Source organism: Pipistrellus hanaki, assembly GCF_964339955.1.
Source record: "Pipistrellus hanaki genome assembly, chromosome: 8".
Taxonomy (NCBI): domain Eukaryota; kingdom Metazoa; phylum Chordata; class Mammalia; order Chiroptera; family Vespertilionidae; genus Pipistrellus; species Pipistrellus hanaki.
The window spans coordinates 72,597,413-72,614,609 of NC_140510.1; the positions used below are offsets into that span (position 1 = coordinate 72,597,413).

The window sequence follows — 17,197 nt, forward strand, 5'->3', positions numbered from 1 at the left end:
GGTCCATGTGTTTCTGATTCCTTTTTACTTAACTCATCAAGACATTGTTTCATGGAGGCCATTTGATGTCCAAAGATTCTGCTGAACCTTTTGTTCATTAACCCATAATGCCAGGGGAGTAATAGGCAGTTTAGGACAAAAAAACAGAATTAGGAGACCCAGGAACTGACTGTCATACCTCTGTCCCTGACGTGCTTTCACATGATGGCGGGACACTTTCCTACATATCCGTGTTATTTGGGTAGAGAGAAAAATGTTTTAGGTAAGGTTTAGAGATTTTTATAATAAAATATTATTTTGGAGTGTCTTTGTGACTAGGAAGGCATGTTATAAACCAATACCAAAATAGCTCTTGAATTGAAAGAGTTTTTGCCTAGTTTTGAGGTGGTTACAGTCATTTTCCTGGCCAAGTACTACAACTCAAAATTAAAATGTCAAATGGTGATCAGACAAAATGTAATGTGCCCGCATGACATCATAATCTTAACATGGATTTATATACTGGGAAAGTACGGTATTTCCTACTGGTTTCCTACTTGAGCGAAAAATCAAACCTCCAATCTGTTGAACAATTTGCAGAAAGTGTGGGTATTTGCCATAGACAAACCTTTATTTTATTTTGGAACATGGATTACTGTAGTCAAAGTTGCCCTACATCACAAGTGTCAAACACAAGGCCAGCGGGCCAAATCCAGCCCTCCAGGCCTTGCAATGTGGCCCGCACTGCACTGTCATCACTGCACTCCGCTGTCAGTTTATGACATTGTCAGTTTATGACTGTTCAGTAAACCATTCGGCCCGCGATTTAGGCTGGATTTTAGATTTTGGCCCCTTCTCTGATTGAGTTCGACACCCCTACCCTACATGGAATAGCAACAGATCTAGCAGGTGTCAACAATAAAATGGTGTTTTGTTTTGTTTTTAATATATTTTATTGATTTTTTACAGATAGGAAGGGAGAAGGAGAGAGAGTTAGAAACATTGATGAGAGAGAAACACCAATCAGCTGTCTCTTGCACATCCCCTACTTGCGATGAGCCCTCCACCAAGGTACATGCCCTTGACCGGAATCGAACCTGGGACCCTTGAGTCTGCAGGCCGACACTCTACCCACTGAGAAAGACCGGCTAGGGCTGAAATGTTTTTTTTATTTTTTATTTTTATTCATTCATTTCAGCTTTACACCAGGTTCATTATCCTGCTATTCCTTGCTGGTCCATGGGCTCTCAGGTGGCAACCTGACCATTTACCAAGTCTTCAGGGGCATCAGAGGATTCAAGAATCCATTTTGACTGGAGCCAGCAGCAGAAATCAGGGGAGCTTTCATCAAAACAACAGGGAAGTTGCAGAAAACAGGTTCAGATAAACTGGTAGGATCTGCCTCTGGCTTTTTGCATTATGATCATGGGCTGATGGAGACCTTTGAAAATCAGCTTTCCCCCAAAACCACTTGTTTCCAAAAGGTCATAAATTATTTATTTATTTGTTTGTTTGTTTGTTTTCTCTTGATCACTTTATCTCCAAGCAATGGCCTAGCGTCAGGTAAAGGGTTCAGGTGAACATGGTGTAAGCACCCCCAGAGCAGACTGAGGTGAACAGGCAGAGTCAGTAGACCTGTAGCCCCTTCTTGCAGCATCTTGGGAAGAGGAGTGGCTGCTCAGGGCATGGCCAGATGCACCACAGGTGTGCTGCAGGAGAGGGACCCAGCCCTTCTTTTCTTAAAGGGCTCCCAGGAAAGCAGCCTTGTAATAAGGGGAGCAAAACAACATACGTTTTGTTACTAGCTGCTCAGGGGCAGTACATACCAGTGCTGGGTATACCAGCTGCCCGGCACCAATATCCCTTGGAGACCTTGTAGCATGTTGAGACTGACCACTGACTCTCCTGCTGAGGAGACAGATAGTAACTGAGCCCAGCTGGCTCTGACCAGGCAAACTAGAGCAATTCATTGGACAAGCCTCTTTGTCTCTCAACAAAGGTGAACTACTTATTTCCATTAGGAGAGCAAAAACTCACATCCCCAGGGAGTGGGATGAGGAAAATGGGAAAGATCTAATATCTGTATCTGATCCATGGAGGGAGAAAAACAACCAGGGAACAGCCATCTAGGAGTTCACAGGCTACTGAATGAGGCCAGAAAATGATCAACGACCACACAGCATGGCAAGTGATGTTACAGAGATATGAGAATCCTGAGTGATATCACAGACAAGGTGGTGGCCAACCCTGGCGGCAAGAAGGAGGGTTCTTGGAGACCTTCCCAGGTAGTATATGCTTATGATGAGAAGGCAGTGTGTGCATACAAGCTAAGGGAAGGGCATTTGAGCCAGAGGGAACCCTGGGTAGGCAGGAACCCTAACTACAATCAAGCTGAAGAGAGCTTGAAAGAAATCCGCTCCCCACCCCACCAATTTACATGTTCTGGAAGAATCAGGTCATAAGAAAGGACCCTGAAGTTCAACAGTGTCTAACAGTTTCCTCAAATTCCACAGACAATGAAGCAATGCCAGGTCCATTTACAAAGTGAAGATTCCCTCAGAGCCCTCTGAAGTCATGGACTCCCCTCAAATGTCTACTGCCCCCTTTTAGCTGAGTAGCCTGGTCAGTTCCTCTACCAGCTGGTTACTGAATGGGGCAATCTTAGCCAAATGGCCCTTGCTCATTGGCATTCCTGTCTTTAGGCCAGGGCTCATCTTTGTCCATCCACGGACTCAGGCACCTTAGACATCTTAAAAGAGACGGAGAATTCCTTCTGCTCAGGACAAAGAACACAGCTTCTGTAGCAAAATTCAAGCCTCTGAAAATAAGGGACTCTAGACCTTTTCATTTTCTGGGTCACAGGAAAGCTGATACACAGTTTTCTTGAAAGGCTGACATGGCTTTGCCCTCAAAGCTCCCCGTCTAAGGAATAAGCTACTGAAGAGTCATTGGGCCCTCCTCCACGCATCCAACAGATCTGAGCCAGCCCAAAGCTATCCTACTGTTTCCAAGAGAGCACATTGGGAACAAGGGGGTCACCAAGGAGACAAAAGACTGGTAGCCAGAGAGTCAGGGAAGTAGGGAGGAAAAAGAGAAGCATGAGAGTACTATGTCATGAGAGTCCAAGAGGAAAGAGTTTTCACAAGGAGAGGGGGAACAATCCTGTGAATACACTGCGTAAGTCAAGGAGAACGTAGGCTGGCATTGGTGCTGTATAGATCACAAGGCTCTGCAAGGGGGGTCACTGGTGATCTTCACGTCACAGCTGACCAAGCGGCAGAGACGCAGCTCAGTGTGTCCCCAAGGCCCAGCGTTCTGTTATCATACACTCAGCTCCACAATGCTAACCTACGGCATCGGACAGCTCAGTGCAACTCAGCAACCATGCGTCTGAGCATCTACCATGTTTCTGGTCTTGTTAAGGGGCTCCCCACTCCCCACTGAAGAAATGAATGCAGTAGCCCAGTCACAATTGCTTTCCAATATGAGTTAGCCTGGTTTATCAATTACTGTGCTCTCTTTTTATCCAAATAGAATTATGCTACAAGATCTCATGCCCAAGTTTTTATTTTTCTTTTGCTGCCAGGGAAGAAGTCCTAAGAGGCTAAAGACTCACTATTGGTAGGGTTGTGTTAGAGAAGAAAAGAATGTTTAGATAAAAAATTTTACGCAGAATTTAGGAAAACATTCTTGTCTTGTTAAAGAATATTAGCGGAGGGATTGAGGAACTGATTTCTCAGAAAAGCTCTTAATTGCATTAAAGTTTATAAGAAAATTGCTTAAGCATTTATCAGGAATGTTAATTTCTTTCCAGAAGAAAGTTGGTCGTGAACTGTCCCACACAAAACATTTCATTCCAGGACAAGTTTAAGACAATTTTGTCTCCCACGTAATTACCCTTCCTCATGAACACTTCGTGCTTTCTCATCATCAGAGCATGTTTTATGCTCCCTGCCCCGCCCCATTCCTGCCACTTCTCCTTCCTCCAGGCCGAGGTCAAATCTTCTCTCCTCCTAATCATGTTTTTTTTCTAGAGTTCTTTATTGTACCCCTCTTACTTTTTATTGTTTATGTTCATGTCTCCTAGTTTAACTATAGGAAATTGAATCTTTTCCTCTGTATACGCTCATTAATAGTCAACAAAGGTGGAATAATAAGTATATATAACTAAATCCATGCAATAAATGATGTTTTGTATTTTAATCTTCAGTATGTTGTACTTCAAGGAAGTGTTTCACAAGCTAAAGTAATGATTGCCTTAGGCAGATTAGAGTCACTGGTGAACTATTGAAAACCCACAAAACTGTGCTTTAAATAAGATGAAAGTTAATTTCTGGATCTTATAGCAATCTGAAGGTCAGCAGCCCAGAGCTGTGCAGTGGCTCCTTGGTCCCTCTATCTTACTGCTCCACTATCCTCAGGGAGCGGCTTCTTCCTTATAGTTTGGGATGGATGTTTGATCTCCAGCCATCACATCCCTACTTCTGCCAGCAGAAAGGAGGGCGATGGTGAGTCCCTTCTTTGTAAGGACACATTTCAGAAGTTGCATACAAAATTGTCAGAATCTTTAGTGCACTGATAATCCCACTCATATCTGATTATTTCCCAGTGGCTATAACTCAGTTACAAGTAGCACCAGGAGTAAGGACACTGCGAATGCACGATTGGAGAACCATGGGTCCCACTAATAAGTAGGAATAGAGCATAGACTGAGGGAGTGCTATAAGTTCTTCTTCTAAATCCTGAAGGTTAGCATACCTCCCTGGTCAGGAACTCCCCATTTTGACTTGTTTTTCCACACTCCAGCATATTTATTCCTCTTGCGTTCCCAGTAAATACTAAGAGTCTCCATCTTTCAATGTAGCCAAGTGTCAGCTCCAAACTCTGGGAGAATCTATATATGTTTTTTACTACAGACTGGTATGATGTACATGACAAAATCTGGAGGCTCATTTTTATATAAAGTATCATGGTGCCCCACCTTTTGTGATCATGCATCATAGCCAGTGCACTTTAACTGCCACAATGTATGTACACTTATCTAGTAATATCCTTTATAAGTGCACTGCTGATTACATACATCACAAAATGTCCACCGAAATTAAAATGTAAGAGATAAGAAATGAATATAAATCAAAGTTCTAATCCTTTCTTCCTCCACACCAATGGACTTTCTCAAGCAAACACCATCCTATCAGCTGTTAAATATCTTGACTGTTGCCCTTCAGCTATCACATCCATGATCAAGTCAACTAATAATTCAACCGAAACCTAACCAAGAAGGCTAGGACAAAAGGCTAACAGTATAAATTGTTATACTGGTATGTCCCACATGGGAAAGAAACAACAGCAGCTGAAACTCCTTCGCAATTTGGGGTCTGACACACAAATTAAGTGTCTCGACAAAATGTCTGCGTTGAAAAACCTGTTTGGGCTTCTTCACAACAGAGCTGGATTTGTGCAAGAGTTGAATGTCCTCTTGTTTATGAAGCTTTCATTTGACTACTATTGGGTTACCCAGATGGAGTAAACACGGAGCTCCGCTGCTCTGCTCATTGTGGTCGTGAATTACAGGGCAGGAGAAGCCTTTGGAGTGTCGATTTCTATGTGCTGTGTGTGTCCCGTGTAGCTTCTATGTAGGGTGCATGTAGACTCACACACTTTTCAAACGAAGCGACAGCTGAAGTCACCGGGCCAGTCAGCTTGCACTTCTCTGAGGCTGACCCCCCAGCTCTCACTGGGTGTTAGAGAATAAAACATGGCAAGCAGACCCTGCCACCGAGCTCCTCGCTGGGATCAATTCCTTAGCCCGATCATCTTGACAAAGCATCCTATTCACTGACATCTTTTAATTTTTGGAAACATAAAAACAACAGGGACAGCAGGGAAAGGGGCAGTGCCATCTTGGAAGTGCTGATATTGAAGGTGCAGACTTTTGATCAGAGGTGGGCACATACCCATCGTCTGGAGAATAAAACAAACGGAAAGCCACTTAGGGAAAGTTCAAAGGTGGCTCCATGAGGGGAGACAGAAAGAGCACACGGCTTCAGAGAGCGGGGTCTTTGAGAAGAAGGAAATGCTGACCAGTGAGTGCCTGCAGGGATAGAGACGGCAGTGAGACTGCCCAAGAACCCTGTGATGGGTTTGGATTTTGAAAGGGTACACTTGGAAAGGCAGGGCAGGTCATCTCACTGAGGACGCAGATTGTGAAATGTATAAGAAAATTGTCAGAATCGTTAATGTGCTGATAAGCCAAAGCTTACAAAAATGACAAAGGCAATAAAGCCTATCATTTCAACGGTTTTGATCACAGATGTGAACGAGACAGAAAACGTACAGTGCTAGAGAGGACGGCATCATGCTCGTAGATGAGAGAAGCATTTCAATCAAGGGGAATTATCTTCAAAACCGGGAAAATCCAGCATGGGGGAAAAGGGTACGCAATTACCCCGAAAGAATGAGCTGCTTAAAGGAGTCTACACTCCATTTCCAGAGGCCTGAACCCCCGGGAACTTGTGGGCATGATTGTGAGGTGACTTGGGGTAATCACTGCATCAAGGAGACCCTGAGAGAGGTCAGGAGGCTGGAACAAAACACAGACTCACTCCGGATTTCCATGAGGTGCACGACAGACACAGGGTTTGGGGGCAGATTCTAGAAACAGTAAATAACCAGGCACAATGTTGTTATCTTGCAAAATTCCAGAACGGGGCTATTAAGCAGGTGGTCTGTGGACATTGCAAAACAACATGCCCGATTGGTAGGATATAGCATGTTATTTCCTAAGGACAAAACTCCAATGGCAGTTCTCAGTGTGTGTTACAGACTAAAACTGGGCGATCAGGACCAAGCAGACCTGGCCATGAAATCCATCCAAATGAGCTCCACCCCGTCCACCCAAGAATGAAATTCTGACCACATGACAAAGAATAGATGTGGAGACAGAGGTGTCAGTAAGACGGCCCAGGAACACTCTGACGAGTTTAGATTTCAAAAGGGCACATAGAGAAAAGCAGGGAAGGTCATAGAATCAAGGACACCAAGGAAAAATGTATTACTCTTCTGGTCAATTATTATGTGGTTTCTATTGTCAAAGCTATTAACCATTTTCGCTATAATGTTTTATGTTTTGCATTAGACAGTGTGTCATTTTGTTTTAAATCTGCCTGTTCTTTCCTTAAGCCCCTCCTAGAGAATGTATGCTTGTTCATCAGGTAAGCAGACAAGCAGGCAATGGACACAGAACCATGAACACGGCACAGGAACCTCCCATGCAGCCTCTTCACGCGCCAGACCTTCTCCTTTTAAAAAGAAACTTATTTTCTCGTGACATAAGCAGCATTTTTAAAAGCATGTGCACACACAGGGTTTCCTTGTCTCCAAAATGTGATTCATTCCTTGTGTGAAAATGCACTAATTTAAAAACAGCTTTTGGGGTTGAGAAAGAAATTCTATTAAATGTATAATGTACCCTAATTTAAGAAGCACTAAAATATGGAAACAGTTACCTTAGAATTGATAAAATACGCACATATACATTTATGGCAATCAAATCATACATTTTGTTCACTTGGTATTCTTTGGCCCCCATGTCATTAAAAGTGCTATAAACATAATTTCTAGTGAATCAGTGACACATTATAATTTATTTAATCATTACTCTATTATTCTGAAAAACTTTTGTCTTTTTCATAAATAATTTTGTAATTTATTGTTCACAAAAATTTTGCTTGTATTTCTGATTATTCCCTTATGGTACATTTCCAAAACTGAAATTATTGAGTGAAAACATTCTTTAAAGTTTCTTGCTACATACAGAGAGAATAGCAAACTAGGTTCCATCCATTTACATTACCACCAGCAGTGATCTGAGAAAGCACCCATCTTACCACCATTCAAAATGATCTTTTCAAATTTCTGTGACTCTGGTAGGCAACCAAACAAACTAATCTCAAATTTTCTTTTAATTTTGTTTGAATTTCATTGACTCCAATGACACTGAATATTTTTCCCATATAACTATTACTATTTGTGTTTCTTCTGTGAATTGTCTGTTCTTGTCTTCTATTCATTTATCAAATTGAAGTTTATTTTTCTTGTCAATTATTACATGGTTTCTATTATCGAAGATATTAACCATTTTCTGTTCTATTGCTATAACGTTTTATGTTTTGTATTAAACATTTGTGTCATTTTGTTTTAAATTGGCCTGTTCTTTTCTTAAGCTCATCCTAAAGAATGTATGTTTTTTCACTTCAATTGTTATATCTGATATTTGATCTTACCTCCAGTACTCTGTTTATGTCTTTTGTTTGGGGGTAATGTCTCGCTGTTTATTTTGGGTGTGCCTGTGTTTGGCTCTGTGATTGGTGTTTTGATTGCTTTTATCTTCTGTAGTGATTTGGAACATAGATATCCCATTTTTTAAAAAATTTTACTTGTGATTGCTGCTAAGTTTTCAAATTACATGTGACCCTATATTTTGAAAAAATATCAAATTCATGAATGAAACAAAAACCTTTGATTCTCATTATGGGATCTTAGAATTTAGTATGTTTATATTGTCCCTACAACTTCCCCCATTTACTTTCTGGCCTTTATTAATATAATCTGGGATTTAAATCTAGGTCATTACTACTAAATAATTACTTTTACATTTTATAACTTTTAAAATATTTTTATATTTCCTTTCAAAGGAAATATAAATTTTATATTTTATTAATTTTTTAATAAAAAATTTTATTTTTGCATTCAATTTTATATGAATAAAGACTATTTTGATCTAAGTGTGTGTTTATTTTGGTTTCAGTGCTCACACCCACCAGCAGGCTGTTTTTATTAGAACTTTAATGTCTCTGGGTCCTCGATATTTTATGTGCGTCTTGGACAGCTAGATTCCGGAGGCCAGAACAAAAACCGATCAGATGACAACAATGAAGATGGAAAATTAAGGATGAAGGGCTCCTTGTCTGGCAATAATCTCCGAGTAGCTATAATCTCAATATGAGCAAAGCATGGCATGTGGCAGTTGAAGAAAGCTAATGCAAACACAACAGTCTAGTCATGTTGACAGGACTAAGGCATGGGACGAGATGGCAGTAATTCCACTTTACTAGGTACAAACCAGACAGAATTTGGCTGGAGTCCTCGGGTCAAATCTGAGCCATCTTAATATTAAAGACCTAGCAAGCATCCAGAAGGGCAACTAAGAAAGAGCAGAGCCTAAGAGTCGTGTCTTATATAGACTGATGGAGAGAACTGGGGGTTGAAACCAGGAAAAATGAGATTGGGGGCTGGGTGGTAGTCCTGTACTGGAAGGGCCATGACAGATAACAGACTCATTGCTCCTGGAAGCAGACCTGGAGAATGAGGGAAGCGTCAGAGGACACAGAGGATTCTGACCGAACAGGAGGAAGTTTCTCAGAGTTAGAGCTGTGCTATCTCACACACAACCATGCTTCCGTCCCCGAGTGGACTGCATCTGCTCAAGATGGTACAGACTAATGAGAAATGCACTTGGGACAAATACATCACTGGGTGCCATTTCCCAGCTTTCTCCTCCTTGGTACACAACCGCCTCCTCACTCCCCAACCTGCAGAATCTCTGCAAAAGAGAACGTTGCTTCCACCTGCTCACCCTCTCCCCCGTTTCCGGAGATTTCTGCTTTCGCCGGGCAACTTCCTGGTATGTTGTGTAGAGACGGGGCGTCTGGAGGAAGGAAGGAAAAGGGGAAACATTCTGACTTTCTGACTTATTATCTAGAATCACGTGGTTATTGAGAATATGGGAAAATTGTGATGAATCATTATTTTTAAAGGGTTGCTTGACACTTTAAAAAAGTGAATGGGATAGAATGCTGTGGGAAAAGAGAGAAAGAAAAGTGATATTTTTCCCTGGATGGCTGCAGAGTTTGGAATGGGAGAAGCTCTGGATATCTAAAGGATATGGGAGAGAAGCAGAAGAGGGAAAATGAGCAAGTTCCAGAGGTCTTTGCAGGCTACCATCCTGAAACAGAGAAGTACATTCCGCAGCACGGGACAAGGGTCTGGTGGAGCAGACAAAGGATGAGGAGGAGCTAGAATAATTCCTGGGCCCCACTTACATGAACAAAAGCTGCAAGATTCTTAGTGACAAAGAACCAGAATTTAAAATCAGATCCCTTTCTCCCACTTTAAAGATTACACAAATGTTTGTGTTTACTGATGCCAGTATTACTCAAATGGTAAAATGTGCAGGATAGGGTTGTCATTGCAGAGTATGGATTCGCTCATTCTCTATAAACCATTCCCTGCTTTCACAAAGTCTAACTGAACTGCTTGTATGTGTGTATGTGTGTGTGTGTTGTGTGTGTTGTGTTGTGTGTGTGTGTGTGTGTGTGTTTCTTCCCTATTACAAGCAACATTTTATATCTCAAAGAGGACAAAATGGGGAAAGCACACCCCTCCCAAATGCTGCTGTTGGGTGTCATGATAGTTCATTTCATATGTCCACTCATCAGCTGGGACATGGTGCCAAGGTATTTGGTCAAACATTATTCTGAATGGCTCTCTGAGAGGATGCTCTCTGGCAAGATTGACATTTAAATCGGTGGGCTTGAATGAAGCTAACTGTGCTTCTGAGTGTAGATTGGCCTTATCCAATCAGCTGAAGGCCTGAATGGAACAATGAACTAACCTCCCCAGAGCAGAAGGGAACCCTGCCAGCATTCAGCTTTCACACCTGAACTGTAACATCAGCTCTAACCTGGTCTCCAACCTGCTGGCCCACCTGGCCGATTTGGGATTGGCAGCCTTCATAATCACATTAACCAATTCTTTAAAATAAATCTCTTTCTGTGTACATCACATCCTGTTGGTTCTGTTACAGTGCAGAACCTTAACTAACGCAGGTATGCTACACCTTATAGGTATAAAAACACACTCTGCATTTGAAAGGAGATCAGACTACACTAACTGAAAACTCTGGTCCTACTCCGTGATCTTATATATAAGCTATACTCTGTGATTGCATATGCTTCTAACAGGCTCTAAATTCCATAGAGAATTAATTAGACTCTGTCGGTTAACATGCTATGTTTTTATGGGCAGAGTTATAACTCACCAAAACTTTCAAAATATCTTAATCTATATATTTACAAATAGGCAAAAATATACAGGAAGGTGTTATTTAATTGAGTGATGGTAATCAGGACATATGTATTACGTGTATTAGTAAAAAACAAAAAAACAGTGAATAAACTACTCAGAAAAGAAAAATACCAGGTGGCATATAATGGACTTCTCATCGTCTGGTGCAAACTTTCACTAAGTGTACGCCCATGTCATCAAACACTGCAGTGAGAATTCTCCTGTGGGAAGCATTTTGCACATAGTTTTCAGAACACAGAGTGGATAATCTGGCCTCCAGGAACTCACAGTCAAAACACATTGCTTGGTGAATGGCATCATTCGGGCCACCCCACCATGAAACTGTAAGGAGGGGACACATTTTTTCAAAGATACAAGCACCTTCATTTCTCCTCCCACTACACAACTCCATTTAGGCCTGAAGTTTTGCATCCAAAACTCTCTGAGCTTCTGACTTAGATATGATTCATCATAATCATTTCCAAGAAGAATGGTCTTTCCATTTCTTCCACACGAATAGAGTGTCATTCCATGAAAAGCACAAAGACATCATACAAATTAGAAATAATAGATTAACATAGGGCTTGTATTTGAAAGAAGGTGCCAAGAACAAATGACTGTGATCAGCTAAGATGTGTATGGTATGTCTCCGGCTTACTGCTGACACACGCCGGAAGGTCAACAGATGTCAAAGCCCTTTCTTACGCTCAAATATTCACATGCCAAGTACATCCAGTTTTGGGTCCAGCATGTCACTAGAGGTATATTAACATTTAGACTTCCTACAGCTTCAGTGGACTCGTTTTCAATATTGTCAGGGACAGTCTCAGCTGACTGAGACTTCTGCAGAAGTGAGAACTTGGCCAAATGGCCTGAGGATCCCAGCCAGATCTGACATTCTCGAGTCTGAAATTGCCTGGTGGCCTCTTCTCATTCTCCACAGTATTTCCTTTTGATCCTAAATGTACTTTTGCATCCAAAAACCATAGGGTGATACCTGGCTGAGGCATTAAGACCTTTCATTCCCAGTGGGAGTCATAATCCTCCATGTTTTTACAAAATCTATTTTCTCTTTATATGGTTTTCTTTCTTCCTTAGAATTAAAAAAAAAAATTATTCTCATTCCTTTCCCCTTTGACATCCATCAACTTGTGCTCTATATATATATAGGAGTCTGTTTCTATTTTGTTTTGTTTATTTGTTTTGTTTAGAATCCACGTGTAAGTGAAATCATATGGTATTTTTTTTTTCTCTATCTGACTTATTTCACTTCTCATAATACCCTCTAGGTCCATCCATGTTGGTGCAAATGGCAAGATTTAATTCATTTTATCACTGAAAAAAATATATATATATATATCAGATCTTCTTTATTTATTCTATGCATCTAGATTGCTTCCATATCTTGGCTATCACCATTAATGCTGTAATGAACATAAGGTGCATATATCTTTTCCAATTAATGTTTTTGTTTTCTTCGGGTAGATACCCCAAAGTACAATTTTTGGATCATACGGCAGCTCTATTTTTAGTTTTTTTGAGAAATATCCATATGGTTTTTCATGGTGGCTGCACTAACTGACAATCCCACCAACGGTGCATGAGGGCTTCTCTTTCTCTACATCCCCACCAGTACTTGTGATCTGCTGATTTGATAAAGATGACCATTCTGACAGATGTGAGGTGATAACTCATTGTGGTTTGAATTTGCATTTCTCTGATGATTGGTGATATTGAACATCTTTTTATAAGTCTGTTAGTCATCGGTATGTCCTTCTTGGAGAAATGTCTTTTCAGGTTCTCTGCCATTCTAATGAGATTGTTATTTTAGCATAAGGTCGTATAAATTCCTTATATATTTTGGATATTAACTCCTTACAGATGTATCATTTGTAAATATCTCTTCCCATTCAGTAGGTGTTTTTTGTTTTGTTTTGTTGATGGTTCCCTTTGCTGTGCAAACAACTTTTTAGTTTGAGGTATTCCCATTTGTTTATTTTTTCTTTTGTTTTCCTTTCCCGATGAGACATATCCAAGGAGATATTGCTAAGAGTGATGTCAGAGTGTTTACTGCCTGTGTTTTATTCTGGGACTTTACAGTTTGAGGTTTTACATTTAAGTCTTTATCCATTTTGAGTTTATTTTGTGTAAAAAAAGTGGTCCAATTTCATTTTTTTTTCAGCATCTGTCCTATTTCATCCTAGAGCGTACGTTATCTACAGTGATTTGCCCAGGAATATGTGGCAGCGAGTCATGATGTTTGAAAACCAGGGGGACTGAGAAATGTTCAGTGTGTGCACCTGATGACCTGCACCTGTCCTTTCTTACAGGTGCCTGGAGAACAAGGTCATGCCCACTCTATTGTACAATCCACACTCCAGGGCTTGCTTGCGGTCAGTGAGTGCTTAATAAACACGATCAGGCAATTAGAGTGATGATTGGTAACTGTCTCTGATGTCGTTACTACTTGCCAAAGAGTTAAACTACATCTATACTGTCAGTAATAATCTCCCATGCCAAATTGTTCCCATATGGACCCAAACATTGCTGTTTTAGGCTGGATTCACACGATAGCAGTGATTACTTAATTATTCTACGGGGAGCAGAGCCCAGTTTTCAAAAGAAACAACTTTCACAACTCATTAGACACATCTTTGGACTGCGTAGGTATGGTTACCCAGCGAGGTGAGGATGGAGATGGAGGATGGAGGATGGGGTGCCGAAGTTGTTACTGAAAACAGACGGCACTGTCGCTTTCTTGCTTGTCAGAGAGATGGACTTAAAGTTCCATATCTGTTTGAACAAAGCAGTAAAATTTAAACACCCCTCAAGTGTGTAACCCTGAATAAGGCACATACACACAGGCATGACATCAACAGTATTTCTGAATATTCTACACAACTTTACAGACAGAACCTAGCGGTGTTGCTTGGGGTCCAGCTTCTACAGGTCTGCCACAGGCATGCCCGGCTGAACACAGCTCTCCTGTTCTCTCCTTGGTCAACACTGGCAATTTCCAAATCCCCCGGATCAATTACCCACATTGCTGAACAAGAACATCATTACTGAGTCTCAGGTATCCATTCAGTAGGCAGGCGGAGGGACAGTGGGGGAGGGCAGTTTTTATAGTCTATCAAAGTCACTTATCAACTCTAAGCAACACCAGCTTCTATGTCCAAGGATATATAATATCTTTTTAAAGTTTATTAGTTGAGTGAAGGAGAATTTTTGAAAAAATGTCTACATTTTAAAATTATGGCAAGAAGACAGGTGGCATACTTAGGAATAGGCTTAAACTGCAGATGGTGGTTGGACTTAAGCTTCTTCACAATCAGACCAAGGTTCTGTGCTTCCCTTTTTTCCATTCATTCAATGTGTAATCTTCTGTGATGATCATTTCACTGAAGCGCACCTCGTGCTGACTTGTAGTTCCTTGGTGGGGCTGGTGCTTCATTCATCCGGGTCGCTGTTTCTTTCCTTCCCTCTCGACTTGACTGAACCCAAACGGAGTCTAAACCATAGCCTAGTGATAGAGCAATGTCTGTTCTTTTCCTCCGCATTGAAAGGACTATTTATCCTTTTAAATGTATGCATAAAGTCAGCGCATTATAAATCAATCAATCAATAAACAGTAGCCTAAAAATGTAATCCTGTATAATAAAGATGTAATATGCAAATGGTCGTTAGCCATGAAGTGTAATCACCGACTAAGTAATGACCAACGGTGTAACGACCAGATCACAGATCAGCAGGAGAGTGGGGCAGCAAGCTACAAGGGGGCAAGGGGGTGGTGGAGAGCTGTAGGAGAAGGCAGGGCAGCAAGCTATGGCGGAGGGGAATGAGGGGGTGGGAGGAGCTACAGGAGGGTGGGGCAGCAGGCAGAGAGCTACTGGAGGGTGGCAGAGAGCTGGTGCACAAATTCGTGCATAGGGCTCCTAGTATGATATAATTAGCTTTAGTAATCTACACTGGAAATACTAATACAAGGAGAAACACCAACCTCCAGGACTGTAAGAGGAAGTATTCAGCCGACATTGATCACCATTTTTGTACCTTTGATAAGAATATAACTCAGGTGACAGGGTTTTGGAAATAGCCCTGGGTTGGATAAAAATGCCTTTATCCAAATACTGTACCACCTCAAGAGCCACTGAGAACCACGCCTGCACACACGAACATCATCATCTTTCTATCACGCAGCTCCATTCTTACTGTGGAGCTGATCAGGGTAAGATCATCGATATAACTGCCTGTACAAACAGGCACACACATGTAAGCGGGAATTGAAAGCAGACCTTCACGTAATCTAGACACGTCGCAATTTATTAGCATGTTTCAGTTCATGAGTGTTTCAAAATACTGCGTTCCTAATCCAGGAGTACAAATCTAATTTCTCTGCCCAAGAGCTCTTAATTAACCAGGCACAAAATACAAGCTCACAAACGCAAGAGTGACTACATCACAACTGATCGTAAAACATAGTTCTGACCCTAGCACCCCCTGAGGACTGAAGGGACCCAGTTTGCTTCCAGTCAAGGGCATGTGCCTCAGCTGTAGACTCATTCACCAGCCCTGGTTGGGGCATGTGTGGGAGGCAACTGATCTATGGGTCTCTCTCACATCGATGTCTCTCTCTCTTTGTCTCTCCCTCTCCCTTCCACTCTTTCAGGGAAAAAAAAAAAATCCATGGAAAAATATCCTCTGGTGAGGGTTAATAACAACAAGAAAACCAAAACACAGTTCTGTGGAGAGGAGGGGAAGGGGGGCAGCACCTGAGAAGTGAAGCACCTGCCAGTCAGGCCCTCTGACGGCCGTGCTCGGGGGAGCCCTGGGCCCCTCCTCAGTGTATGTGAGAAGAGCTGACGAGGTCTTCGTGTGGAGCATGAAAGGTTACGGAACAAAAACTCCGTGTTCTACTGGCAGGCCATCCGGGAGGTCTTAGTTAATAACTGAAAACGAATGTGGGGTGTGCCGGAGGAGCCGGACAAGTCCCCCCAACCTGCTGCAGGCCCCAGGAGGAAGCCAGGGGTAGCTCCATGCCCGACATGAGTGGGAGCAGATGTCTGATCGCCAGTGGTAAAAACCCGCTGGTTTTCCCAAAGGAAACCTCTGGGAGACTGATGTATTTATCTTGGTCCTGTGCTCTGTATAGAGCGATACACACCCCGTGGCGGATCTAATAGCTTCCTGGAGCACAGGGAACCCAGCGAGCCCAACCGTAGACTCCCCCTGGGGAGGCCGACGGAGCTGGTGCTGCACGGGGCAGCGTTTCCCTGCCTAGGCCCTCACCCCCAGAAAACCCTCTTTACATGTTAGGTACAAAAATGCCACCGCTTTGGTCTGAGATGGAGGCTCATCCTTCTGTGGGTTCAGTTACCACGCTCCAAGCCAAAGGATCCACAGGACATTTGATAAGCTGTCCTACCCGGTATCAAGCTGATGACGACTGAGTAGGAGAACGTGTTCTGATATGATTGACAGGTTTTGACAATACCAATGTATTACCTGCCAGGCTGCAAGGTGTGCTTTTGACATACAGCAGTGAAATGATATTGGGATTACACTCAGTCTAAGTGAAAACAGGAGTTATCCTATTGCAGGCAGACCCCAGAGGAGCAGGGAACGCCTATTTTTCAGGGCCATCACAATCAGAGAAGTGATACCTGGTTCTCACAGAGATGGCAAGCCTCAATGCAGTGTATTCTGTGAGTGCTCGTGCCCCTTCAGACACAAACCAAAGCGGAACGCACACAGTCCCTTGGATGGAATAAAATTGGGAAATGATAGACTTGGAGAGCAGTATGTGGCAAACGTTGGGTGATGGGTATTAAGGATATGACTTATTTCCTGTAAGTCCTGGGTTTACCTGAGTTGCAGACCCAGACCTCAGAGGCGATGGGTTAGGATGGGTTCCCTGGGGCTCGATGGTTGCTATTTTTAACCTGTGAAACCTGTCATTTTGTAGCTGAGGTTTCCCCGGCTTCCCTATAGAGCCGCAAGCTTTCCATTTTAAATTACAGAACTTCGAAGCTAACGCTAAACTTTTATCTTTAAAAGTGGCTCTGCCTTTTAATCACGGGCAGTGGTTGTT

At 42.2% G+C, this 17,197-nt stretch overlaps 1 protein-coding gene across 1 annotated transcript in view; it reads right to left on the minus strand.

Annotated features, from left to right (window-relative positions):
- FTCDNL1 (formiminotransferase cyclodeaminase N-terminal like) overlaps positions 1 to 17,197 on the minus strand; it is a 153,480-nt gene that overhangs the window by 36,494 nt on the left and 99,789 nt on the right. The window lies entirely within an intron of this gene.